This window comes from Antechinus flavipes, chromosome 2 (assembly GCF_016432865.1).
Source record: "Antechinus flavipes isolate AdamAnt ecotype Samford, QLD, Australia chromosome 2, AdamAnt_v2, whole genome shotgun sequence".
NCBI classification, from domain to species: Eukaryota; Metazoa; Chordata; class Mammalia; order Dasyuromorphia; family Dasyuridae; genus Antechinus; species Antechinus flavipes.
Genome location: NC_067399.1, coordinates 612310075 through 612338048, shown reverse-complemented (window position 1 = coordinate 612338048; position 27974 = coordinate 612310075). Strand labels below are relative to the sequence as shown.

The 27974-nt window shown below is 34.0% G+C and overlaps 1 long non-coding RNA gene across 1 annotated transcript; it reads left to right on the top strand.

The window, feature by feature from the left end:
- The first annotated feature begins 20 nt into the window (after positions 1 to 20).
- LOC127551729 (uncharacterized) lies at positions 21 to 27974 on the top strand. Its single transcript, XR_007951161.1, has 3 exons — positions 21 to 112; positions 26264 to 26576; positions 26990 to 27974. It is a non-coding gene; the product is annotated as an uncharacterized LOC127551729 (long non-coding RNA).

The following is a 27974-nucleotide window of genomic DNA, read 5'->3' as shown; positions in this document are numbered from 1 at the left end:
TTTTGGAGAAGTCACCGCAGGTCATTTGCAAAGAAATTTTGCGCATTCCAGATTTGAAGCCAGATAGCAGAAGGGGAACCCTCTGGCTTCTCCAGGAAAGCTTTCTTGCTGGGTAATTAATGAACCTTTGCTTCTTAAATTCTTTGGCAGCGCAATGTAGCAGAACCGGCGTTGGACTGAGAGTGGAAGGGGGTGGGAGGGGGGGGCGAAATGATTTGGGTCCACTTCTCTCTTTCGGCATTTTTATAGCTGTCAACTAATCAGTGCTTATTAAGCACCTACTATGTGCCAGGCGCCGTACTAATAGCTAAGGATACAAAGTAAAACAAAAGATAGTCCCAGCTCCTCAGAACTCGCAGTTCTGGAGAGCTGGGACAAATGTCATTGGGAAATCATTTAACTCTGGGAACTTCACTTTTCCTGGCAAAATGAGATGTCTGCCAAAGTATTAAACCAACTATAAAGTGATTTATAAATATCAATTTATAGAGTCTCTTCCCTGATTGGTGCAGTTCTTTTTGTGTGAACAGTGATTCTTATCTTCGTATTAATTACTATAATACAATAGTAGTACTATCATATCATATAGCTATTATTAAGAGAAACTGCCTAAGGCTGTGGATAGCCTTCTGGGCTTGGAGTAAGGGAGACACGGGTTCTAATTTTCCTGCTGACATCTTTTGTGTTTCAGACAACTTGCTAGGATGAACTAAATATTAGAGATGGAAACCCTCAAGCTGAGGAAATGATAATTTATGTGTATTATTTTCTGTTAGTAACAAAAAAGAGCTTTAGATTATACAAATGCAAATTTCCATATTTGTCATGTTGTGCAAGAAAAATCAGACCCAAAGGAGGAAAAACCAAGGGAAAGAAAAAGTAAGCAAACAAAAAGATGAAAGTACTAGGCGGCAATCCACACATTCAGTGGCCATTGTTCTCTCTCTAGATGCAGATGACATTTTCTATCCCAAGTCTATTGGAATTATCTTGGATCACTGTATTGCTGAAAAGAGCTTAGTCTATCATAATTGATCATCGCATAATCTTGCTGTTACTGTGTACAATGTTCTCCTGTTTTTGCTCACTTCACTCATCTAAGTTCATGTAAGTTTCATCATTTCTTATAAAACAATAATATATACCCCATATTACTATAACTTATTCAGCTATTTCCCAGTTGATGGAGGTCCAAAAAGTAATACATCTTAAAGTGCTTGAAAAATTGCAAAACACTTTACGTGAGGTAAACTTGGAAAATAAGTTTTGAAAAATTATAATTCATGAAATAATCCAACAATTCTGGACAACAATTTGGAACTATGCCCAAAGAGCTATAAAACTATGCATAGTCTTTGATCCAGTAGTATCACTTTTGAGTCTGTAGCCCAAGGAGATCACAAAACAGGAAAATGGACCCACATAAGCAAAAATGTTTGTAGCCGCTTTTTTGGTAGTGGCAAGGGAATGGGAATTGAATGAATGTCCATCAGTTGGGAAATGGCTAAATATGTTATGGTATATGAATGAAATGGAATATTATTGTGAAATAATGAACAAGCTGATTTCAGAAAAGCTGGAAAGACTGATAAACTGATTGCTGAGTAAAGTGAGGAGAACATTGTGCACAGTACTAGCAAGAATATGTCATCAACTGTGATGGACTTGGTTCTTCTCAGCAGTGCTGTGATGCAAGACAATTCCAATAAGACTTGGGATGGAAAATATCATCTGAAACCAGAGAGAGAACTATGGAGACTGAATGTGGATGGAAGTATAGTGTTTTCACCCTTTTTTGTTATTTGCTTATTTGCTTTTTCTTTCTTGTGAGTTTTTTCCCCTTTGGTCCAATCTTTCTTGCACAACATGACAAATATGGAAATATGTTTAAAAGGATTACATGTGTTTAACCTATATCAGATTGCTTGCTGTATTGGAGAAAGAAGGAGGCAAAGGAAGGAAGGAGAAAAATTTGGAACACAAAGTCTTCCAAAAATGCATGTTGAAAACTATCTTTACATGTATTTGGAAAAATAAAATACTATTGAGAAAAAATAAAATATTATAATTCCTGTTTCATGGATGAGGAAACATGCTCAGAAAACTTAACTGATTAACACAATAAGAAGTTTGAATTATTCAAAGGGAGAAAAATGCTTTTTTTTGCAGGAAAAAATGCTTGTAAAGAATGGCACACACAAATGTCAGAAGCTGAATTCTCAGTTCTTGCACCATCGTTTGATAGGACTTTATATAAGAAGTCTACCTTTTCTTGAACTTTCATTTTGCCCTCTTCAAAGACCCAACTTTTCTAAGAATAAATTGTAACATATAATATTACATATTATTATATATATGTAATATAATAGTTATAATAGGCCAAACCCTAAAGATGTACCTATTTTTATATCTGGGAAGGGAGGCCACAAATAGGAATGGATGAGCTAAGGAATGTCTCTGAAAGAGATGGGGAGGCTCATTTTCCTTCAACAAACCCTTTGTTTAATAATCGTAAATTAGCAAAGTCTAGAGCTGAATCCTCTGAACCAACTCCTTTTTTTTTTTTTTTTTAATGGTTAAGGAAACTGAAGCAGAAATAATAAATTATCTGCCCAGGATCACATAGTATAAGAGCCATTGCCCAATCAACAAATAGTCTAAAGATAACATACCTTCTGGTGGGAATAAATCAAAGCTATCTAGAACCATATGAAAAAAATGTTCTAAATTAACACTAATCAGAGAAAGGCAAATTAAAACAATTCTGAGGTGCCACATCCATTTGATTAACAAAGATAATAAAAAAGAAAAATGACAAAAATGGAGAGCCTGTGCGAAATAAATGCATCAAAATGCACTGTTGGTGGACTTATTGAATGGCCATAACCATTCTGGAAAGCATTTTGGAATTATACACAAAAAGTTACTAAACAATATGTACCCTTTGATATTATTACTAAATTTACACACAAAAGACATCAGAGAAAGAGGAAAAGGTTCTATAGACACAAAAACATAGCATTTCTTCTTGTGCTTTTATTTTAATAAAATGTTAAATTTTGATTTTGATAAGGCTATATATTGGCTTGATGGGATAGGGTGGAGAGAGAATAGGAAAGGAAGGAAGAGAGGGACTAGGATGAAAAGATTAGAGAAGGGGAACCAGTGAGAACTAGTAAAGAATGTTTCCCTTAAAGAGAACTGTGGGGACTGAATGTGGATCACATTGGAATATTTTCACCTTTGTTGTTGTTGTTGTTGTTTGCTTGCTTTTTTTATTTCTCATTTTTTTTCTCTTTTGATCTGATTTTTCTTGTGTAGCATGATGAATATGGAAAAATGTATAGAAGAATTGCACATTTTAAATATATATACTGGATTACTTGCTCTCTGAGGAGGGGTGAAGTGAAGGGAAGGAGAAAATTTTGATACAAGATTTTGCAAGGGTGAATTATAATATCTTTGCATGTATTTTGAAAAATAAAAACTTATTTTAAAAGGACCCTTAAAAAAGAAATGCTTCCCTTAAGAGACTGGCTTTCTGATCTAAGATGAGATTAGCAAACCAAAAAAAAGAAGCATGTACACAGTTTTTAAAAATAGTATTTTTTCCAATTACATAAAAAAGACAATTTTAAACATTAATTTTTCAAAAAAATTCTTACTTCCAATTTTTCTCCCTCCAGTACTTACCTCTCTCCTCCCCAAGACAGTGGGCAATTTTATATAGATTATAAGTGTATGGTCACATAAAACATTTTCATTATTAGTCATATTGTGAAGTAAGTAACAAACCAAAAGTAAAAAACTATGAAAAAGTAAAAATAGTATGCTTCAATCTACATTCAGACTCCTCAGTTCTTTTTTTTTTTTTTTTTTTTTTTTTGCACGTGAATAGTATTTTCCATCATGAATCTTTTGGAATTGTCTTGGATCATTATATTTTTTTACATATGTTATTGCATTAACCTTATTTCCTCTCCTTTCCCCCCCAAACTTTGCTCCATTCCATTCAATTTAACCTAATAAGCATTTATTAAAAACTTACTGTGTACATGGCACAAGTACTAAATTCTAGGAATAAAAGGACAAAAAAGTAAATCTTGCCTTCAAGGAGCTCCTATTTTGCTGGGGAGGAAGCAGCTTTTTTAAAAAAGTCAAAAAAGCTCTGAAGCACAAGCTCTTATTTGGAATTGAATTTTTACTTTTACTTCAACCAAAGAATTATATTAAGTCCAAGTAATCAACTATTTGATTTCTTATTCAGCACATAATGTGAATTCAAAATTAGGATATTCATTTATTCATCCTTCTTCCTGGATGAGAACTAGAAATCATTCAGTGGATTGAATCAATTTAATTATGTCTAGCAAATCATCTATTAAGCACTTCTATTTTCAGAGATCTGTACTAAGTTCTGAAGGGGATTCAGAGATAAAGGATTGAGGCTCCTGACTTTAAATCTTCAGGTCAAAAACTCTAAGTATTTTTGGCATTCTAGTCCCATTGCAACAACAACAAAAAGAAAATGTCCCATAAAGATTAGGATCATCTTTTGGAGGTCATTGATCTGAACAGATAGCAATGAAAATAGGAGGGTATAATAATAACTAGCATTTATATAATGGTTTACAAATGCTATATATGTTTTCTTATTTGATCCTCATAACAATCGTGGGAGGTAGGTGCCATTGTTACCCCTCATCCAAGGTTGAGAAAGATTTATTATCTTATCTTAGATCTCATAGAAAGAGTCTGAAGCTGGATTTGCACTTAGGCATTCCTGAAGTCACATATAGTCCTGAAACCAATACCTTCATCTGTAAAGGGCTGAAACTCTGAATAGGTGCACTTGAATCAGACAACCAAGCACTTAAAGCTAATTACCCATTGGACAATAACTCTATTATCATGTTTATATTTTCTCTTTTCATAGTTAATGCTAGCTCAATGCTTAAGGTTAAGAGAATTGTAAGAAGGGGTTAGGGAGTAGAGTGAGATGAGCCAGAGTCACTTTGGAGATGGATGAAGAGAAGGGAAGTTGTAAAGAACTTGTGGCAGTCTTGTCCATCCCCTTTACTTAATTAGCCTTAAGTTCTTGTTTGTCTGATTCAAGTGCACCTATTCAGAGTTTCAACCCTTTACATTCATCCATTTTCTCTGGAGTATGGAATGGACTTTTCTTTGCCTTTTTGAGATTGGATCTCAGTATCTTAACCAGGTTAGATATATAGTACCACATAGATGATCCATAGACACTTCCTACCTGGGCTGATCTGCCATTCCTTAGGCAGCCTGGTGGTTCCCCGCCTCCTCTCAAGAGGCTCACAATATTGGGATCAGACGTATTGTAAACACTGAATCAACCATAGCTCATGGTTATGGAACTCAAGCTATCCAACAGACTTAGTCTTTCCCTTAATAAAGATTATATTTGTGTGTTATCATGCCCATTTATACTTTCGAGTTCCTAAGGATAACTTTGCCATCTCTATTCTTAACCCTGTTTCCTCTCCTATCTTCCAGAACTTTGCTCCTTTTCATTCTATTTTATTCAATTAGCATTTATTAAGAACTTATCATGTACATAGCATAGGTACTCCATGTTAGGAATAAAAAAAAACAAAAAGTAAGTTTCGGTATGAAAGATCTTTTTGTTGATTTCATGAACTGAATATCTCTTCCAAGAAAACCCCAAATAGAGTCACAAAGAGTCAGACATTACTAAAAATGACTGAATAATACCAGCAGCTATCCCCCCATGATGTTATCCCATCTATCCCTTCCCCTTTACCTCGAGAAAGGATAATCTATATTTCCTCACCTTCCACCTCTTCCTAAGCCCTTTGCAATGTGGCCTTCTTCCTGGCCCTTCTACTGAAAGCTATCCTAGTAAGTCACTCTTCACCTAGTAATTGCCATATCCAGTGAATGGCCTTATCTTACTCTTTATTCTTTGAGTTTTCTGCCATATTGACACTCCCTCCTGGATCCTTATTTTCCATGACACTGCTATCCATGATGCTTCTTATCCATGTCTGACAACTTTTTAGCTTTTCTTCTCCTGCCCCCTAAATTTAGCTATATGGCAGCGGGAAAAAAGATAAAATGATCGAGGAAGCAAAAGTTTGATATTCCAAGGATTTAAATTTATTAGATAATTGCCCAACAAACAAAGACCAGATCAGCCTTCTCAGCTTAGGCTTGGACTGCTAATACAAGGGGGATAGACTTTTATATGTTAAAAAAAAAATAATTAATCAAATAGGCCAACTAATTAAAAGGAAACAAAACAATTAGGTAATTTGATTTCCAAATAGAGAGAAAATTAGGGATTTTCCAACTTGTGGGGGAAGAGAATAAACAGGTGAAATTCTCTGAATTCAGGAAAAAAGGTATCTACTCCACCTAAGTGTCTGTAAAAAAAATCAAAGGAACATGGTAAGAACTGACTGATTATTATAAGACTATTTTTAAGATAAGATATATGTGTTGCTTGAGATGTACAATTGTGAGAAAACTCCTTGCATCAATCTTTGGATCTGACTGGGTTGTAAGCATAACCTAGGTCCTTGATAAGGGATCCCTAAACAGTAGATGGGATGATCCTCTAGCCGTAAAGATAAGTTCAAACAATATAACAGGGTTTTCTCCCAATTCCTACAATTGAACAAAGTTTTCTCCCAAGATACAATTTGGACTAGACCCATAATTTAATAGAAATTATAACTAGCTCCAGAATTGAATCACAAGGTGCAGTCACTGTAGTTTACTCAGTTTCCACAATTAACTACTTATTATCCTAGTTCACTCAATTTCCTCAACTTCCTCAGTTCCCCCTTTTTGTTTATGAGGGAGTTATGCCTTTATAGATAGCTTATTTGTGAGCCAATCCATAAGGTTTCTCCTAAATTTATCTAAAGAATTATGTCAGATTATAGATTAAACTCAGAGAATTCACAAGTTTGAAAAGTGAGATTTACACATCTTCAAGAAGCCCATGTGTATGTATGCCTACACATACACCAAACAAATGAAATAAAGAGCCAAAGCAATACAATAATGATCATTAATATTAACTAATATCAAGTCTCCTTGTATCCAAAAATCCACTCCTACTGTCCATTTAATCAGTACATTTGAATTCCAAATGTCTCACATAGTCATCTGGTCCTTAGATATCTTCTCTTGGATATTTTGGAATAGGTTTCATTCTCAAGGCAGCTTAGAAGAGAGCTCTCTATTTCTCTGGTTCCAAATCACCTACAAAGATTCCTTGATAATTCTGTTAAAATCTGCCAGTAACAAGACTTAATGCATGTAAGTACAAGCTTTTAAATTTGGTTGTCTAATCCTGAAACTTTCAGTTTTTTAAAAATACTATTTTCTGTTTCTATCTTTACCTAAACTCTATACCTGATATAAGACTCTTTAAAAATTTGTATGTCTAACTTGTAAAATGAATTCTTCTGTCTTTTAAAATGATCAAATGCTTTAAAATGACAAAATAATTTTGCTTTCTTTAGAATTATCAATACAATTTTATATGTAAAATTCTTATTCCAGTTTTAAGAACTTATAACTAAAATATACTCAAGGTCTGAATTTCCACAATAAATATATTTGAAAGCCAATCATAAAACTATAGTTCTTAGAGAAAAAATCTAGAATCTACCACTCCATTTAATTAGAAAATTTTTACATAACATCTTTGTCTTTGTCTAATTCTTCCTCTTGGACTATGTCATCCTTATATCATTTGACCACAAATACAGATTAAACTTACAAAATATTTCATTATTTCAATCTACAGCAGTAGCTCAAAGATGTTCCAGTATCAATCTATTGAAGAATAGATTTAGTATTGTACTTATAAAACTTCTACTGCTTAGATGTCCTTATTATAGAAACTTACTATAAAAAGAAGCAAGGGAGCATAGTTAAAATCTGACACATACCAAAATAGTGGAAAACCTCCTTTAGCTCTGATTCATATCTGACAGTCAATCTTATAATTGCAACATATCAAAAGTCAGTCTTAGGATTAATAAGGTAAGGAAATTTCCTGTTCAGAAAGGAAATGATACAAAGGGTAAACTAAGTCAGAAGAATCCTACTTTAGGCAATATCCAGGTTGTCCTCTCAACTCTTTTTCAGGAACAACTGTCGCAATTTTCAGATTGTAGCACATGCTTCATGTAAGGTTTTTCATAAATTTATCATCATAATTACAGATTATAGATCAAACTACTTAGAAGACTCACAAGTTTGAGAAGGGAGATTTACAAATCACCAAAAAGTCAAGAAAATTTAAAAATAAGCATATTTGCTTTATGAATATTCAGGCAATCATCCCTGTAATCAAAGCTCAAAACAATAGTAAATTATAATCCCAAGAGTTTTTAACCCAAATAACAAAATTTCACTAATCACAACGTAGGGCTTGAATGCAATATTAATTTCTCATGTTTCTCAAACAGTTACATTTCACTTATCCCTTACTTATAAATTAAAACTAACCACATTCTTGGATTTTAGACATCAGCAAATATCTGATAGTTGACTCATATTAACATACTGAAGCTATATCTTTAAACTACCTTCTACATTTTTTAATTTTTTATAAGTGATAGCCAACATTTTCAAAAGAAAATTCATCATTATAGTAGACTTATTATTGATTTTAAGACAAAATATAATCTATTACTTTTTGACAATTTTCAAATATCTATTTTATTACATTTTTAAAAGTTAAATTCATAATCTAACAACATCCAAATTTTAAAGAAGTTATCTAACAGTATTTACTGATATAATCATTTCTCACAGCATAGACCTTTAGCTAAAATATATACATGCAAAGAAAATTTCAACCTGAGAACATTGTTTATTATTTTTTAAAGGCTAAACATTTATTGAATACTTAATCATAATGGGAATTATTTCTGTTCATCAAGAAAACTAAAGAAATTAAGTATAACAAATTTTTAAAAGCTATGCTTCAAAAATACAAATTTTTAAATGATACAAAATGCCAAATGTTCATATTTGTTATTATTAAGCATAAAAATCCAGCCAATTATCCTGATCATATGATCTTTAACCACATAGTAAACTAACTGAAATTGACCAAAGTCAACTGTTTCTTCATCTTCCTGTCCTGGAGAATAAGTTGTTATTCATTCAGTGTTGTAGGATTAAGTTCTTCAATCACATCATTGTAATTAACTGTGAAAGCCAAATTTTATTCAATGCACAAAATCATAAGAAAATTGAGGTTCTTTGGGCAATTGCTTTTAGTGTATTACCCTAGAAAAGACTTTCATATGGATAGTTTATAAAGGTAAGACTAGAAAGCATTAAATAAATTTGTGAAAGGCCTTCAAAACAGAAGACCAGACTGATTCCTATAGTTCTTTTAAGACTTCTAACTTACTTACTTTTTCATGAGGAGGTCCAGACATGCCTACTTTACTCTCAGTTTAGCTTACTCTATGGACTGCTTCAACTTCTCAACAACAGTCTAGTAAATATTTGCTTTTTATATATTATTTATGTCCTTCCTTGAGAATATAGGCTCCTTTATTATAGGGACTGTCTTGTTTTCTTGTTTTAATATCCCTAACACTTAGCACAGAGTCTGGTATATTATAAGTGCTTGATAAACATTCCATCCACCTACCTCTCTATCTCTGTCTCTGTCTCTGTCTCTCTCTCTCTCTCTCTCTCTCTCTCTCTCTCTCTCTCTCTCTCTCTCTCTGTGTCTTTCTCTGTCTCTGTCTCTCTCCCCTCAGTCCATTTCTGCCTGTAGGAAAAAATTTACCATGACTGTGAAGCAATCTGATTTCAACTTCTAGCTTACCCAAGGACACTTTAAAGTCAGCAATGAATCTCATATTATCCCAATAAATGTCTAAATTCAGCAGTTTCCCCTGTGTAATCACGAGTTTACAAGTCTCCAGTCAATGTTGATAATCACTGATCTAAGAATGAGTAAAGTTTCTTATTCTTGTCCCTATTTTGTATGCCTAGATAAACAAAATAAATTTCCACAATGACAATGTCCAAAATTCATTTCTCATTTTGTATTTTGTATCCATTATTTTTCTGTCAAGAGATGTGGGTAAAATGTTCCATCATCATTCCTCTGGCATCTTGATTGGTCACTGAGTTGATCAAAGTTCCCAAGTCTTTCACAGTTATTTATCTTTACAATGTTTTATTATTATATATTCTCCCAGTTATACCTACTTCACTCTGCTTTAGTTCATACAAGCCTCCATAGGTTTCTCTGAAACCATCTTCTTACACCATCACACCATTACCCTTCTTACACCAGAAATGTCACCATTTCTTACAGCACAGCAGTATTATGTTATATTTATATACCATAATTTGCTTAATAGAGCAATTCTTAATTGCTCAATAGAAAGATATTCCCTTAGTTTCCAGGTCATTGCCACTACAAAAAAAGCTATTACAAATATTTTTTACATATGGATCTTTTCTCTCTTTTTTGATGTTTTGGGGCATAGGATTAATAATGGTATTGGCAGGAATATTAATCTCTTTTTAGCTCAGAAAATTATTACATTATTCCCTACTCACATTTTAACATTATCATTGAAAAACAGATAAAAAAATATTCTGAACTACTTCATCATTATAAGCAAAGATATAGCAAAAAGTTATACAAGTTATACAACCTTTCACCCCTTAGAACACTTTACTCACTTTTACTACCATATGGATAAAAAGGCTAAATATGTAAAGGGCAAAGATGAACTTGAATGAATTTAGTTCATGCATAATGCTCCTCCCCCTTTCATTCTAGCTTTAAGAAGGCAAGTTGTTTTGTAATTTCTTGGAAAGCTTATAAAATAAAGGAGTAGTTTTGTTTTACAACAACCACTGCTTCTGCTCTGAATGCCCATCTTGTCCTCACCAGTGAATTAAAAGTCATCAGCTGAGATCGTACTTCTTGTGAAATCTTCTCTATTCCTGGATGTTCAGCAAAGGATTCCCTTCCATGAAAGTGTCAAGAATGTGAAAAACATCTAATGTATCAAGGAGTTTTGTTCTATTTGCTTAGAGTGTATGTATCTATTAAGATTAGGTTCAAACAATGCATATAGCAGTATATATATGGAGCATTTAATTGTTTCTTTCTGTACATTTCATTTTAACTTCTGTAGTACATCCAGATATAATAGACATCATTAAAACTGAGAGACATCATTGATCCCCAGTCATTTTGAAGAATGTGCAAGATGTCATTTAAGTGGCAAAAACTAGACTAAACATCAACTGTTAATAGTTTCTGAACAGACAAGAAATGTTCTAATGGACTATGGTTTTCATTGTCAAAAGGCCACATCACAATGGACATCTGTTCATGGCGTCTATAGTCAGTAGTGTAGCAATTATTGAGACCATTTTTCCATTTAGTGACCACATAGTCTTTTGGTGCATGGCATTATAAAGACCACAATTAAATCATTTTGGATGTAGTACTAGATAAGTAGTACTTGAAATTTTTACACATTTTGCAATTACAGAATCATCTCTTTTTTTGATGCATACTGAGAAGACTGAGAAATTAACCTTTCTTAAAACTGTTAGCTTATCAACTTGTAACTAGGACCAAAAAGTTACTAAACTGTTTGAACCAGATATTAGGTTAATTCTCCAAAGAGATCAAAGAAAAAGGAAACCAACCCATGAATACAAATTAATTTATAACAGTTGTTTTTTCTGGTGACAAAGACCTGGAAACTAAGGAGATACTCATCCATTGGGGTATTGCTAAATAAATCATGGTATGTGAATAAAATAGTTAATAAACATTTATCCAGTTCCTATTATGTACCAGCCACATACAAATTTGTTTTTTGTTGGATTCCAGTGCATAAAATAATGTTTTATACATATTAGGTATTCCTTGAATTGCTGTGTTGAAATTTTTTAAAGAATTTTTTAAGAAAGTCTTTCACAATCTAATAAAGTCTAACAATCAACAATCTTTTAGATTGAGGGGGAGGCATTAAAGATATGAAAGTTGGGGTTTTGAATGCATGTAGGTGAAGAAGAGCTGATATCTGGGTGAAAGGAGAGGGGGAAAAGGCGAAGTTTACCAAAATGAGAAATTAGAGACATCAAAGACTAATGTCCAAAACTTCATAATAAAACTTCTTAAGTTTGTGTAAAATGAGTCCTGTTTAAACTTTAAACTGTTCATGGACAAAGCTTCTTAAGTGCACCACACAGTACACCAATCAAAACCATTCTTTATTTTGGAGAAAATCTAGCATAGAATCCAAATTGAATAATGTTTCTTTATGGTTGGTAAAGTCCTCCAAATGCCTTAGGAAATAACAGAATTTCTTCGAAGAGCTCTATCTATAACCACTAAAAATAGTTTGGCCTAAACATAGAAAACATAAAGTACATGAAGAAGGTCTATTGACCATATTATGATTGGATGGATAGCTTATACAACTTGTCCTTCTATTAGTGTATCTGAGACAGAATACATATATGGACCATGAGTTGGACCCACAACCAAGCAGAACAAAAGTGGAGTTGGTTGCCTTCAAGAAGTTATAAGCCACTTTCAACGATCTCTTCTTTTTCTGTAAAAAACAAACAAAACTGAACTGAAGTTTCTTCATCTATAAAGTGAAGCTAATGATACTAGTACTAACTGCTTCATGGGATTGTTAAGTGACCCAAATGAGATAATAAATGTGATGGGTTTGTGACAACAAAACATTTTGGAAGGGTGAGCTCTTATTTTCACATTCTATCCCCAATCTTAAGAAGGAGCATGAATTCTTTTTATCATCAAAATTGTAGTAAAACTTTTTTGTGTAAGACTGGACTCAATGAGGAAAAAAATAGCTGTTGTAATAATTTGTATATAATCTAGTAAAACATTTGTTTAGGTCTTGTTCTTATGGAAAAGGTAGAAAAACATAAGTTACACAATTCAATTAGATGGATTTGGAACTGGCTGTGTTCTGTAGAATGCAGTAATGTAGCAAAACCAAAACATTTACTCTATCTAGAAAAACTTAGAAAGAATGCACACAACACACACACACACACACACACACACACACACACACAGAGAGAGAGAGAGAGAGAGAGAGAGGAGAGAGAGAGAGAGAGAGTTCCTTTGACTACAGTGTGAAAGGAATGATCAGTAAAGAAGGGAATGAAGATCAACAATCAGCTAAATATTTAGTGTCAACTTTGTGAAAATATATTGGTAAATATTTGGGTGGGAGGGCAGGAGTGCTACAAAGGAGTTCTTCCTTAGTTTATACCATTAATAAGGAGAATAGGCAAATAAAAGAAGACCCTGACTACAAGTTTGTGAAAATCTGCTGTTAATGCAATTTGGGGGGAGAAGCAATTATGATGTCCAGAAGAGGAATAGAAAAAAGAGTAGGCACAAATATAGTATCAAGTGTCAGCCCCTCCCCTCCAGTAGTGAAAGAGGATATGAACAGTTTTCAAGATTTGCAAACTATAAATAAGTACATAAAAATATTTCAAATTACAAGTAGTAAGAGAAATGCAAATTAAAACAGCACTGGTTTTGTTTAAGTTTATGCAAATTGGCAAAGATTAAAAAAAACCAACCAACTTATAGTGTTGAAGAGGTTATGGGAAAACAGGCAAATCAATGCATTCTGAATTCAACTAGGAAATGATCCAGCTTTTCTGGAGTTCAATTTGGAATTTCTTTTTAAAGTGAGTAAATAGCCTGTGATCTTTCACCAAAAAATTCCACTGTAGGGCAAATATCTGAAGGAAATCGAAGACAGAAACAAAAGTATAATATATTATCCATTTTATCCATGTTAACACCATTTTTGTGATAGCAAAGAATGAGAAACAAAGTAGGTATCCATCTGTTGGGGGAACTGCTGAAAAAAAATTCATGATATAAAAACATAATGGAGCATTATTGAGTATTAAGACATGACAAATATGAGAAATTTAGAGGAAAATGAAAAGATGAACTTGCAAAATGAAATAATAGAACCCAGAGAATAAGATACCAGTAATTATAACAACATAAATAAAGAGACATTCTAAAAAGAAGTTGGTCTCTGAGTAATAACAGAGGATAACAATGAATGCCCTGGAAAGATCACAAATATATATTTTCTCTCTTATCAGAGAGGTGAGAAAATACAAAGACTGAATAGTATATACTATTATATTACATTATAATAGTATATACATTATATTATATATTATATAATATAGACATTATATTATAATAGTACATGCATTGTCAAACAAGATATATCTATCAAATATTCTATTCAATACTGGATATTCTATTCTATGTTGGATTTTTAAAAAATTGTCAAAAGGCTCTGTCCTGGGCACTTTTTTTCTCTATTCTATGTTCTATAGTCTTTAGTATCTTGAACTATAGTCCCACATCACCAACAGCCTACTGGACATTTTGAAATAGATATACTCTAGCCTTCTCTGTGTCTCAATATGTACAAAGCATCCTTCCCCCAAAATTCAAGAACAACTCCTCCATCCTAAGAATCCAAGCTCTCATTCTTGTCACCATCCTTGACTCTTCCCTCTCTTCCAACCTCTTAGCTAATCAAATGCCAGATCTTGTTATTTCTATCTTCACATCTCTCTTCTCTGGCCCCTTCTCTCCATGTACACAGCTATTACCCTAGCTTAGGCTTTCATTACTGTTGGAATCTTTACAAACTGCTAACTAATTAGAGTTGATCTGATCTTACAAGAAGATGTTTTGGGCCAGAACCTGAAACAAGGTGCTAAGTAGAACTAATTAGTACAATGCTTGTGTTCACACCTTTACTCATGGGAGTTCACAAGTTTGCCAGATTCACAAAGTAAACTTTGTAACTTTGTGAATTCACACCTCCCTTAAAGCTCTTAGGGCCAGAGAGCACTATGGGAGAAAACCCATAATCCCATTCTCTCAGAAGAGTCAGATATAAGGCCAGTGAAGAGAGATCTATTGCAGAATATTTTCCACTTGGCTGGCTGGTGGCAGAAGAGAGTTCAGCTGGATTGAAGAGGAGCACTCTGGTGCAGACACAGAGCACTTTGGGAGATTGAGAGGCAGAAGCTCTCTCTCGGAGGCAAGGCAGATTCAACTTGGAGCTGGATTGAAGGCTGAAGAAAGCAGAGGCAGAAGCAAAGGACAAAACTGCAAGAGCTCTTGGAACCAAGCAGAGAGATAGACCTCTAAGCTAACCGGGCTATATTGGAGATAATAAAAGATCTGAACATTTATCACCTGGCTACGTTTTGGTTGATTATTACTTTCAACTTCAATTAAGACTGCCTCCAAGAAAAACCTTCCGGGAGAAACCTGCACCTCTCCCCCAGAGAGAACTATTCTACTTATTTTAAAAGAAGAAAAAGAAACACATTACCTCTCACCTGGATTATTATAATAGCCTTCTAATTGATCTCTCATCCTTAAATGCCTTTGTAGCAGCAAAAAAAAAATTTTTTTTCTGAAACCATGTCACATATCCTCATGTGATAAATTCTAGGGGCTTCCTTACAGGAGATTATAAGATCTCCTGTAAAGTCCTTTACTTGACACTGAAAGCTCTCTGTAATTTGTCCCCTTTTAAACTTTCTATCTTCTTACCTTCTCCTCTTCTCTATATCTCCATCATCCAGGTCTCCTTGATACACCTCCATCTCCCTCTTCTATTTACTATGTTGTATCCATGTACCTAATTATTTATACATTGTCTCCCCAGATAGAATGTAAAGTCCTTGAGAGCTGGTATTGTTTGTTTGTTTGTTTGTTTTGGTACATGGAAAATGATTAATAAATAATAGTTGCTTGGTTGCTAAGTTCCATTTAAAAAATCCTAATAGGAAATATACTTAAAATTACAATCAATTTACAACTGATAAAATCATCTATCAATGATAAAATAAACTTTGAATATGGTTTTGATGTGGTGCAGCATTTAGGAATGATGCAGCATGAAGTAAGTACAGAGCCTAGTCTATCTTGACCTAGGAATGATATATTTTTTTCCCTTGGGTCATCTTGCCTTAATTTATCTTTACAACCAGGTTGCTGAGTTCAAAAGACTGCTGACTATCAGATAACGGCCTGCTAGCCAGTGATAACAGTTTGTTTGGAGTTAATGAGCATCAGTAATGAGATGCCTAAAGTTAACATAGGTGCAATATAAAATTGAATGCCTGCTATTTGACCTAGAAACATTTCAAGACTAAAACCACACCTCCGGAAGTTTTCTCCCATGAGTCTGGCCAGGGAACTTTTATGGGTAGAGTACCTGTGTAACAAGTAAGAACCACAACTCCACTTCTAAGCCATGAAATTAACATATTAAAGACATGAAACACCTGTTTTTTCTCACTTTTCCTGATGAATTTATTTGCTTACCCCTTGTTCTTCCCTATCTTCCTCTTTTGGAATTTAGTTCACTTTAACTGGATTACAATTATAATAGCTTTGCCTTTGACTTAGAGATAGGTCTGAGCCTTCAAAGTCTTTTTGAGTATGCTTGTGATACCAGTATAGAACCTCAACATACTGGGATTCCTTGAATGTTTTGGGAGGTTTGGGGATTACCCTTTTTACCTGATCAGTTTAATGGTCATTTTACATTTTTAGGGTTTTAGACTTGTTATCCATTATTTTAATTTTATCTTTCAAGTTAATTTCTTTCTCTCTCCATACTTGACATAATTCCTTGGGGGGAAGGAGCATGTTGGGGGTTGGGGAAGTGAAGAAGAGAAGGGACCGTTTGCCTTTGGATGAGCGCCTCTCCACTCTAGGATTTTCCCTACTACAATATTTCTGAAATAGTCCTGAATGTGGCTATCAAAACTACATTTCCTTTTTTTTATTCATTCCATTTCTTCTCCCCTCTCTATTACTTTCAGTTCAAAATCCTCTCCCTCTTATCACCTTCTCTCTTATCCATTGAGAGAACAATAAAAAAAGTCCATTACAAATATATAGTCAAACAAAACAAATTCTCATATTACCCATGTTTTTTAAAAAATGCTTTCATTTATACTTTATCAGCATTCTCTCTGGAGGTAGATAAGTTGCATTTCTTTTATGTTTTTCTTCAAAGTCCTGCAGCAATTCCCAACCATATACAGTATTGGCCTAAATTTAGGCTGCCCCAAATAAAGGCCACATCCTTAAAAAGATATTTTCTTGGAAGTTTTCAAAAAAATTAGTGACATGCCCTATTACCACAATCTGATTCCCAGAATCTGTTTAAATTTACCCCTACCTCCCTCCAGACAGTCATCTAAGCATCCCCTACTTGCTAATGAGGTACCAGGGACACAGAAACAGAAATGGCACAATCTTTGCTCTCAGGATGTTCACACTCTATTGACATAAACATGTGCATATTTTTTGTTGCTTTTTATGTTCTTTTTTTAAAAAATGTATTTAGTATTTTATTTCTCCCCATTCAAATACAAAACAATTTGTAACATTTATTTTTAAAACTTTGAGTTCCAGATTCTCTTCCTTCCTCCTGCCTCCAACCATTGAGAAGGCGCATGTGAAGTTACACAAAATATTTCCCCATAAAAGTCAAATAACATGTACACATAAAAGTAAGTGCAAACTATAAGCAGGGGGATAGACACTGGATCTGTGATTTCACTGATAAAAGACAGCCTCTGGATGAGAAAAATGTCTATGCCAAAACAGATTGGCACCTTTTTTTTTAAAATTCAAAGTCTTAGAGAGTCACCTATAGCATGGAGAGATTAGGTTATTTGCCCAAGGTCTCAAAGCTGGTAAGTGTCAAAGGCAGTATATAAATCCAAGACTTCTGGCTCTGAGGACCGTCTCTATTGTACACTGCTTCTCACAAATGTAGAATACAGACAAATATATGTAGACAAATATATAGACAAAAGTGAACAAAAGGCATTTTGTGGTGTGGTGATAGAAGGTAAAGACACCAAAATCTAGGAAAAGACAAACAGGAAATATCTTACATAAGATATGGCACCTGAGCTAACTAAGGATTCTAGGAAGAAGGGTAATAAGCATTTAGGTAGTGCTTATTGTTTGCCAATTACTGTGCTAAGTGCTTTTTACAAATATTATCTCATTTAATCCTATGTCTATGGAACAAGTTAATAAAGGAAAATTTCATTCCTAGCTTGGTCACACAAACGTGAATTCTGCCGTAGTGACCTAAGAAACAAATAAAAAATATGAACTAGAAAGTACAAACATCTTATGTGGCCCCTTTCTGTTTCTTTGGGTCACAGGAAAGTTTGTAAGGGATGCTAAGAATCTTATAGTTCTTAGATCATATAAGACATTAATGTAATTCTTTTAGCGTTATATTAAGTATTCTTAATATTATAAAAGAGGACAAAAGCTTGCAGATTACACATGTACACACACAAGCATAAACACACATGTATACACTCACACAGAGCTAAATAGATTCTACAACTGGTTTGTTTCTCTGTTGGTCTGGACAATAATAGATCTATTAACCACTTTATCTTTCTTGTGTAGACTATGAATTTTTAAAAAAAATTTATATGTTTAATTTTTCACCAATTACATGTTAAAACAATTGTTTAACATTTATTTTTAATAAAGTTTTGAGTTCCAAATTCTATTCTTTCCTCTGTTCCTCCTCTCTATCCTCTCTGAACAGTAAGAAATCATACTGAGATTCAAAAAGTGTCATGAGGTATCTCAAAAGAATTTGCAGGATTGAACACATCTCCAAGTTAAGGGGCAAAGTTTATTATAATTGTAATGCCAACTGAAGCAGGTTAAGTTCCAAAAGTATTTAGCAAAGAAGCAGGAGCAAGAAGACAAATTTATAGAAAAAGACAGAGAGATATGGTTCTTCATTTCACTAGTATGCTAATTTTATGTCCCACAGATAAAACTGAAGAGTGGTCTAATCACTAATGTCTTAGGAACTTAATTATCAATAACCAGCAAATTATTTATCTGACAGTCAACAATGTTTTTAGGACTATACCATAGCCAGAAAACTTTAGAATCATTGACAGACAGATTTTTAGAACAATAGCACTCTAAGGTCAGGGAACCTCAGGATCACTGCTGTATTTCCCCTAGAAGTTATACCCCATCGATCAGATATAGGTTACATATGTGTAATAATATAAAACATTTCCATATTAGAGACTGAAAAAATTTTGAGGGGTTATACATCTTTTCCAAGAATCTCCAAAAAAAGTTTTAGAATTTGACAGTCTATATTACAGCTTCTTCTTCTTCTTTTTTTAATTATACCTTTTTATTTACAAGATATATGCATGGGTAATTTTTCAGCATTAACCCTTGCAAAACCTTCTGTTCCAACTTTTCCCCTCCTTCCCCCTACCTCTTCCCCTTGATGGCAGGTAGACCAATATGTGTTAAATAGGTTAAAGTATATGTTAAATACAATATATGTATACCTATCCATACAGTTATTTTACTGCACAAGAAAAATCGGACTTAGAAATGAGGTAAAAATAAACTGACAAGGAAATCAAAAATGCAAGCAAACAAAAACAGAGGGGGTGGAAATGCTATATTATCATCCAAACTCATTTCCCATAGTTCTTTCACTGTGTGTAGCTAGTTCTCTTCATTATTGAACAAATGGAACTGATCTGGTTCATCTCATTTTTGAAGAGAGCCACATCCATCAGAATTGATTATCATATAGTATTGTTGTTGAAGTATATAATGACCTCCTTGTTCTGCTCATTTCATTCAGCATCAGTTCATGTAAGTCTTTCCAGGCCTTTCTGAAATCATCCTGCTGGTCATTTCTTACAGAACAATAATATTCCATAATATTCATATACCACAACTTACTCAGCCATTCTCCAATTGATGGGCATTCAGTCAATTTCCAGTTTCTAGCCACTACAAAAAGGGCTGCCACAAACATTTTTGCACTTACCGGTCCCTTTCCCTTCTTTAAGATCTCTTTGGGATATAAGCCCAGTAGTAACACTGTTGGGTCAAAGGGTATACACAGTTTGATAACTTTTTGAGCATAGTTCCAAATTGCTCTCCAGAATGGTTGGATGCATTCACAATTCCACTAATAATGTATCAGTGTCCCAGTTTTCCCACATCCCCTCCAACATTCAGCATTATCTTTTCCTGTCATCCTAGCCAATCTAAGAGGTATGCAGTGGTATTTCAGAGTTGTCTTAATTTGCATTTCTCTGATGAATAGTGATTTGTTTCTATTTCTTCATCTGAAAATTGTCTGTTCATATCCTTTGACCATTTATCAATTGGAGAATGTTTTGATTTCTTATAAATTTTAGTTAATTCTCTATATATTTTGGAAATGAGGCCTTTATCAGAATGTTTGACTGTAAAAATGTTTTTCCAGTTTATTGCTTCCCTTCTAATCTTGTCTGCATTAGTTTTGTTTGTACAAAGCTTTAAAATTTAATATAATCAAAATTTTCGATTTTTTGATCAATAATGATCTCTAGTTCTTCTTTGGTCAAAAATTCCTTCCTCCTCCACAGGTCTGAAAGGTAAATTATCCTATGTTCTTTTAATTTATTTATAATCTCATTCTTTATGCCTAGATCATGAACTTATTTTTATCTTATCTTGGTGTACAGTGTTAAGTGTGGGTCAATGCCTAGTTTCTGCCATACTAATTTCCAATTTTCCCAGCAGTTTTTGTCAAACAGTGAATTCCTATCCCAAAAGCTGGGGTTTTGGGGTTTGTCAAGCACTATATTAATGAAGTTATTGACTATTTTGTCCTGTGAACCTAACCTATTCCACTGATCAACTTGTCTATTTCTTAGCCAATATCAAATGGCTTTGGTGACTACTGCTTTATAATATAGTTTTAGATCTGGTACAGTTAGGCCACCTTCATTTGATTTTTTTTTTCATTAGTTCCCTTGAAAGTCTTGACCTTTTGTTCTTCCAGATTATTTTGTTATTTTTTCTAGGTCATTAAAATAGTTTTTTGGGAGTCTGATTGGTATAGCACTAAATAAATAGATTACTTTAGTTAGTATTGTGATCTTTATTATATTCATTCGACCTATGAAAGAGCACTTAATATTTTTCCAATTGGTTAGATTTGATTTTTTGCTCATATAGTTCCTGACTTTCCCTTGGCAGATAGATTCCCAAGTAGTTTATACTATCAGCAGTTATTTTAAATGGAATTTCTCTTTGTAACTCTAACTGTTGGATTTTGTTAGTGATATATAAGAATGCTGATGATTTATATAGGTTTATTTTGTATCCTGAAATTTTGCTAAAGTTGTGGATTATTTCTAATAACTTTATAGTAGAATCACTGGGGTTCTCTAAGTATTCCATCATATCATCTTCAAAAAGTGATAATTTGGTTTCCTCATCACTTATTTAATTCCTTTAATTTCTTTCTCATCTCTTATTGACAAAGCTAGCATTTTCTAATACAATATTGAATAGTAATGGTGATAGTGGGCAACCTTATTTCACTCCTGATCTTATTGGGAATGGTTCTAGTTTATCCCCTTTACATGTGATATTTACTGATGGTTTTAAATAGATGCTACTAACTATTTTAAGGAAAAGTCCATTTATTCCTATACTCTCAAGTGTTTTTAATAGGAATGGGTGTTGGTTTTTATCAAATGCCTTTTCTGCATCTATTGAGATGATCATCTGGTTTTTGTTAATTTGGTTATTGATATAATCAATTAAGTTAATAGTTTTCCTCATATTGAACCAGTCCTGCATTCCTGGTGTAAATCCTACTTGGTCGTGATGTATTATCCTGGGGACAATTTTCTGTAATTTTTTTGCTAATATCTTATTTAAGATTTTTGCATCAATATTCATTAGGGAGATTGGTCTATAATTTTCTTTCTCTGTTTTCAACCTACCTGGTTTAGGTATAAGTACCATGTCTGAGTCATAAAAGGAATTTGGTAGGAGTCCTTCATTCCCTATTTTTTCAAATAGTTTATATAACATTTGAGTTAATTGTTCTGTAAATGTTTGGTAGAATTACATGTAAATCCATCTTGTGCTGGAGATTTTTTCTTAGGGAGTTGATTAATAGCTTATTCTATTTCTTTTTCTGAAATGGGACTATTTAAGCAATTTACTTCCTCCTCTGTTAATCTGCATAGCTATATTTTTGAAGGTAGTCATCCATTTCACTTAGGTTATCAAATTTATTGGCATAAAGTTGGGCAAAGTAACTCCTAATTATTGCTCGAATTTCCTCTTCATTGGAGGAAAGTTCTCCCTTTTCATTTTTAAGACTAACAATTTGATTTTCCTCTTTCCTTTTTCTAATCAAATTTACCAAGGATTTATCTATTTTCTTGGGTTTTTTTTTTTTCATAAAACCAACTCTTAGTTTTATTTATTAATTCAATAGTTTTTACTTTCCATTTTATTAATTTCTCCCTTTAATTTTAGAATTTCAAGTTTAGTATTTGATTGGGGATTTTTAATTTGCTCTTTTTTAGCTTTTTAAGTTGCATGCCCAATTAATTGACCTTCTCTTTCTCTATTTTATTCAAGTAAGTCTCTAGAGATATAAAATTTCCCTTTATTACTTGTGATGACCGCATATTTAAAATCAGCCAGAGTCAGGAATTCAGGTTAAGGGAAAAATCTTCAATCTTTATTCTCAGTAGAGGTGAGGGGGGGATTGCAATAGCAATATGGGCAAGAAGGATTGCAATAGCAATATGGGCAGCTGCGACAGGAAGCCAGCTAGCAGAGGGGGATCAGAGATGAAGGGCTGTCGCGATTGCAATGTGAACAGCTGTGTCAAGACACCAGCCAGCAGTCTCTCCTTCCCCTTCCCTTTCCACTCCCCTGCCTCCACCCACCAAAATCGTCATTTCCTATACAACACATCAGGACTTGCACAAAGAGTGGGCAGGGGCCATTCTTTCTCCAAGTTTATATATTAATAGAGTATGGTCCAATTCTATTTAGCCTCACGTGCTTGGGACTTCAGTGCATCAACTCGAGCCTCAGCCCATTACATCTCCCACTTTACAGGTGGTCATGCCATCCCTGACTCCTCAGGGAGGTCAGAGCCCCCAAGGGGAGGTGATCACACCCTCCCTGACTTCTCAGGAAAGGAGGTGAAAGCACCGAAAAGGAGGTGATCACGACCCCCTTGACTTCTCAGGACCGGAGGTAAAAGCACTAAAAAGGAGATAATCACGCCCTCCCTGACATCTCAGGTGCCCAAGCATGGGAACCAAGGACCCTACTGTCACTGAAGAAGTCTCCATTGACCAGGAACTTAGGTGAGCATTGTAATAGACAAACAAGTCTATTTCTTAAAGACTAAACTAGTAACCTTTTTTGGCTGAAATGGGACAGATCCTAGCTAAAGATTCTCCATCCCCCAACCTCCCCACCCAGGAGTGGCGCTATAGAAAGCATGCTTAAGCTGATAGAAGATCAAGGGCTACTTATAACTTGGGAACAGACAGCCAGACTTCTGGGTACATTAAAACGCATCTCCCCTTGGTTCTTAGAGCAAATCTCTCCAGATAATTGGGCATTAATTGGTCAACAACTTTCCGCATATTACAATGAAAATGGTCCTCATTCAATTTCCATCGAGGCATTCTATTTATACAATATAATACAGTTGGCCTTAAAATACCGTATAAGTTATAGAAGAAAAGGAAAAAATTCTAGGAATAGCCAAATGGGGAAGCCTGAGATAAAGGAAGAAGACAAAGAACAGATTAATGGCCATATCCTCACAGGGCATGGAGACTTAAGTGAGGCTCAAGGGTGTGGTGAATCTGAGGCAGCTTCAGCCCCACGTTTGGCGCCAAATGTGATGACCACGTATTTAAAATCAGCCAGAGTCAGGAATTCAGGTTAAGGGAAAAATCTTCAATCTTTATTCTCAGTAGAGGTGAGGGGGGATTGCGATAGCAATATGGGCAGCTGTGACAGGAAGCCAGCTAGCAGAGGGGGATCAGAGATGAAGAGCCGTCACGATAGCAATGCAAGCAGCTGTGTCAAGGCGCTAACCAGCAGTCTCTCCTTCCCCTTCTCTTTCTACTCCCCTGCCTCCACTCACCAAAATCATAATTTCCTATACAACACATCAGGACTTACACAAAGAGTGGGTGGGGGCCATTCTTTCTCCAAGCTTATATATTAATAGAGTATGCTCCAATTACTATTTAGCCTCACGTGCTTGGGACCTCAGTACATCAACTCAAGCCTCAGCCCATTACAATTACTGCTTTGGGTGCATCCCATAAATTTTGGTATATTGTCTCATTGTTGTCATTCTCTTGGGTGAAATTATTGGATCTATGATTTGCTGTTTCACCCATTCATTCTTTTTTTATATATATATAACTTTTTATTGACAGAGCCCATGCCTGGGTAGTTTTTTTTACAACATTATCTCTTGCACTCACTTCTGTTCTGACTTCTCCCCTCCATTCCTTCACCCACTTTCCCAGATGGCAAGCAGTCCTATACAAGTTAAATATGTCACAGTATATCCTAGATACAATATATATGTGCAGAACCGAACAGTTCACTTGTTGCACAGGAAGAATTAGATTCAGAAGGAATAAATAACCTGGGAAGAAAGACAAAAATGCAAGCAGTTTACATTCATTTCCCAGTGTTCTTTCTTTGTCACCCATTCATTCTTTAGGATGAGATTATTTAGTTTCCAATTACTTTTTGGTCTATTTACTCCTAGCTTTTTGTTGAATGTAATTTTTATTGCATCAGATCTGAAAAGAATGCATTTACTATTTCTGCCTTTCTGCATTTAATTTTGAGGTCTTTGTGTTTTAATATATGGTAAATTTTTGTATAGTTCCATGAACTGCTGAGAAGAAAATGTACTCCTTTCTGTCTCCATTCAGTTTTCTCCAATGATCTATCATACCTAATTTTTCTAATATTCTATTTACCTCTTTAACTTCTTTCCTATTTGTTTTGTGGTTTGATTTATCTAATTCTGAGAGTGCAAGGTTGAGATCTCCCACTATTATAGTTTTGCTATTTCTTCTTGCAAATCTTCTCTTTTAGGAATTTAGATTCTATACCACTTGGTGCATATATGTTGATATTGCTTCATTGTCTATGCTATCCTTTAGCAAGATATAATTTCCTTCCTTATATCTTTTAATTAGATCAATTTTTGCTTTTGCTTGATCTGAGATAAGGATGGCTACCCCTGCTTTTTTTTTTTTTTTTTTTTTTTTTAACTTCACCTGAAGCATAATAGATTCTGCTCCAGGCTTTTACTTTTACTCTGTATGTATCACCCTGATTTAAATGTGTTTCCTATAAACAACATATTGTAGGATTCTGGCTTTTGATCTATATTCAAGCTTCTTAAACTGTGATTCTCAACCCCATATGTGGCCTTATAACTGAATGTGGGGGGTCAAAAATTATGATTTGTTAATAATAAATGTTTAATTTGTATGCCTATTTTATATAGCTATTTATCCAGAGACATGTAAAAATTTCTCTGGTGAAAAGAGGTCTCAAGTGGAAAAAGTCTAAGAAACCCTGGTCTATACAGTGTCATCTAGAGAATCTCATTATCCATCAAGAAATCTTCTTCAACTTGGATTTTGCTCTGGATGTTACTCCACAACAGCAGCAAATAACTTTAGAAGGCATTTGTCTCATTTGATATTTATAGTATTTATATTTATTGATATTTATAATGAGTGTTAAACAAGATTAGTTATTTAATTTTTTTAAAAATATGAAATCATTTGGACAGTGGATAGTAACCACTTTGAAGAGACCATTTAAATCAGTATTCTTCTACACTACTAATTGAAATGCTTTAAAATAACAAAAAATACATTGAGATTTTGTATTATTCTCTGCATTTTTTCAGTGTACTGAAATAGTAATGGTAAGATACTGTATATTATTGAATATCATTTATGAAAGCCTGCCTGCTCTCTACTAATATCATTGTTGAGGATACCTTTGGTATACATACAGAGGATTTTCATTAAAAAAAATATATATACGAATGAGGAAAATAGATATATAGAGAGTGATTATTGATCCTCTTTTGGTTGTCTTTTTGGTTGTTTTTCCTTCCTTTCAAAGAGAATCAGTGACATCATGGGGTGATGTCTTGATTTTCCAGTGAATTGGATTTAAGCAAAACAGAGTTGCACCAAGTAATCAGTCTTTCTCTCTCTTTTCCAGAATCATCAAAGTCCAATGGCAAAACAAAAGTCAGGACTACTGATTATGGCTATCTCCAATGTCTGGTCAAGCTCTAAGCACTCCACAGCCCCTGCTTCAGCTGCCTTCATGGTCATTGGATCAAATTGTTCTCATTCACCCATTAGCTGAGGGAAATGGAGTCTTTACATTCTTGTGACAGATACCCCTCTAACTCACGGCCAGGCTTAAAGACTTTTGGTAACCTTCAACCTGGTTTAGTCCATCTGTCTATATGCTTTACTGGATTGTGGTTTTGCACATGCTACATGTTTGCACATGCTTAGAGTCACAGGTAAGAATTGGGTGAAGATATGAATTGATCACTTAACAATTATATTGTCTTCAGCATGGATCTTCTCTACATATTCTTGGTCTAATCAATTTTTCTTCATTTTCTTTAAGACTATTTCTGTGTTTTTATAAGCACATCCAAGAGTCCACGAGCTGTAGTTTTATTCTTATCAATGATGAAAAAAGGTTAATATAAATTTTTTTGTGACCTTGTCCATTTTTCTTCATTTCACTGTCTTCTTTTCATTTTCATCTGATTTTGCTTAGTTGAATCTCTCACTAAACTTTCTTTAAGCTGGTTTTATTGCTCTTTCTCTGTGTTTTATGAGGTAAAGATGTTAATAATCTTCCATTATTCTTCTCAGTAAGATTTTACAATAGTGTTGTCCTTTGCTTCTAATTCTCTCCTCTTAGAAAGTACTAAGAATGTCAAGATTGATACAGTTCAAACAAGAGTATACAATGATCAATTCTGATGGACGTGGCTCTTTTCAACAATGAGATGATTCAAAATTCCAGTTGTTCAGTAGTGAAGAGAGCCATCTACAAGGAGAAAGAGGACTATGGGAACTGAGTGTGAACCACAACCAAAATAGCATTTTCACTCTTTCTGTTATTGTATGCTTGCATTTTTGTTTTCCTGAAAAGGTTTTTTTTTTCCTAGATCCAATTTTTCTTTGCAGCAAGATAACTGTATAAGTATGTATACATATATTGGATTTAACATATATTTTAACATATTTAACATGTATTGGACTACCTGCCATCTAGGGGAGGGGATGGGGGGAAGGAGAGGAAATTTGGAATAGAAGGTTTTGCAAGGGTCAATGTTAAAAAATTATGCATGTGTATGCTTTGTAAATAAAAAGCTATACTAAAATAAAAAAATACTTTTAAAAAAAGATTGATACAGTTCAGTTCCTTCAATTGCTAGTCATTGTTCAAGGAGCTCATATTTAGAATAATAATAAGTTAAAGTGTGTAGATGGTCTGAAAATTGCGATTCTTGGCAAACCTGCCTCTGTTTCCTCTACTCTGCCATGTATCATTGTGGCATGAAGAAGACCTGAATTCTCAAAGTTTGAAAGAGCTTTTCCATGCCATAGAGACTTTACATATAGTGAATTAAAAGTCAATTATGTTTTCACAAAAAAAATGAAATTGACATTGAAAGATAATTTGCTGATGTGATATGGGAGTATTTTAAAAATGAGAAGTCTTCATGTACTCAGATTTAAGGCTGACTGAAGCAAAAGTCAAAATCAATGTCAAATTAGGTAAAAAGAAAAGGATGACAAAAGATACTTGATCATTTACAACTTTAACCTTAACTGTTTAAATCAACTGTCAGCTTTGAAAAAATGGTAAATAAAATACAATTATTTGTTAACCAATGAAA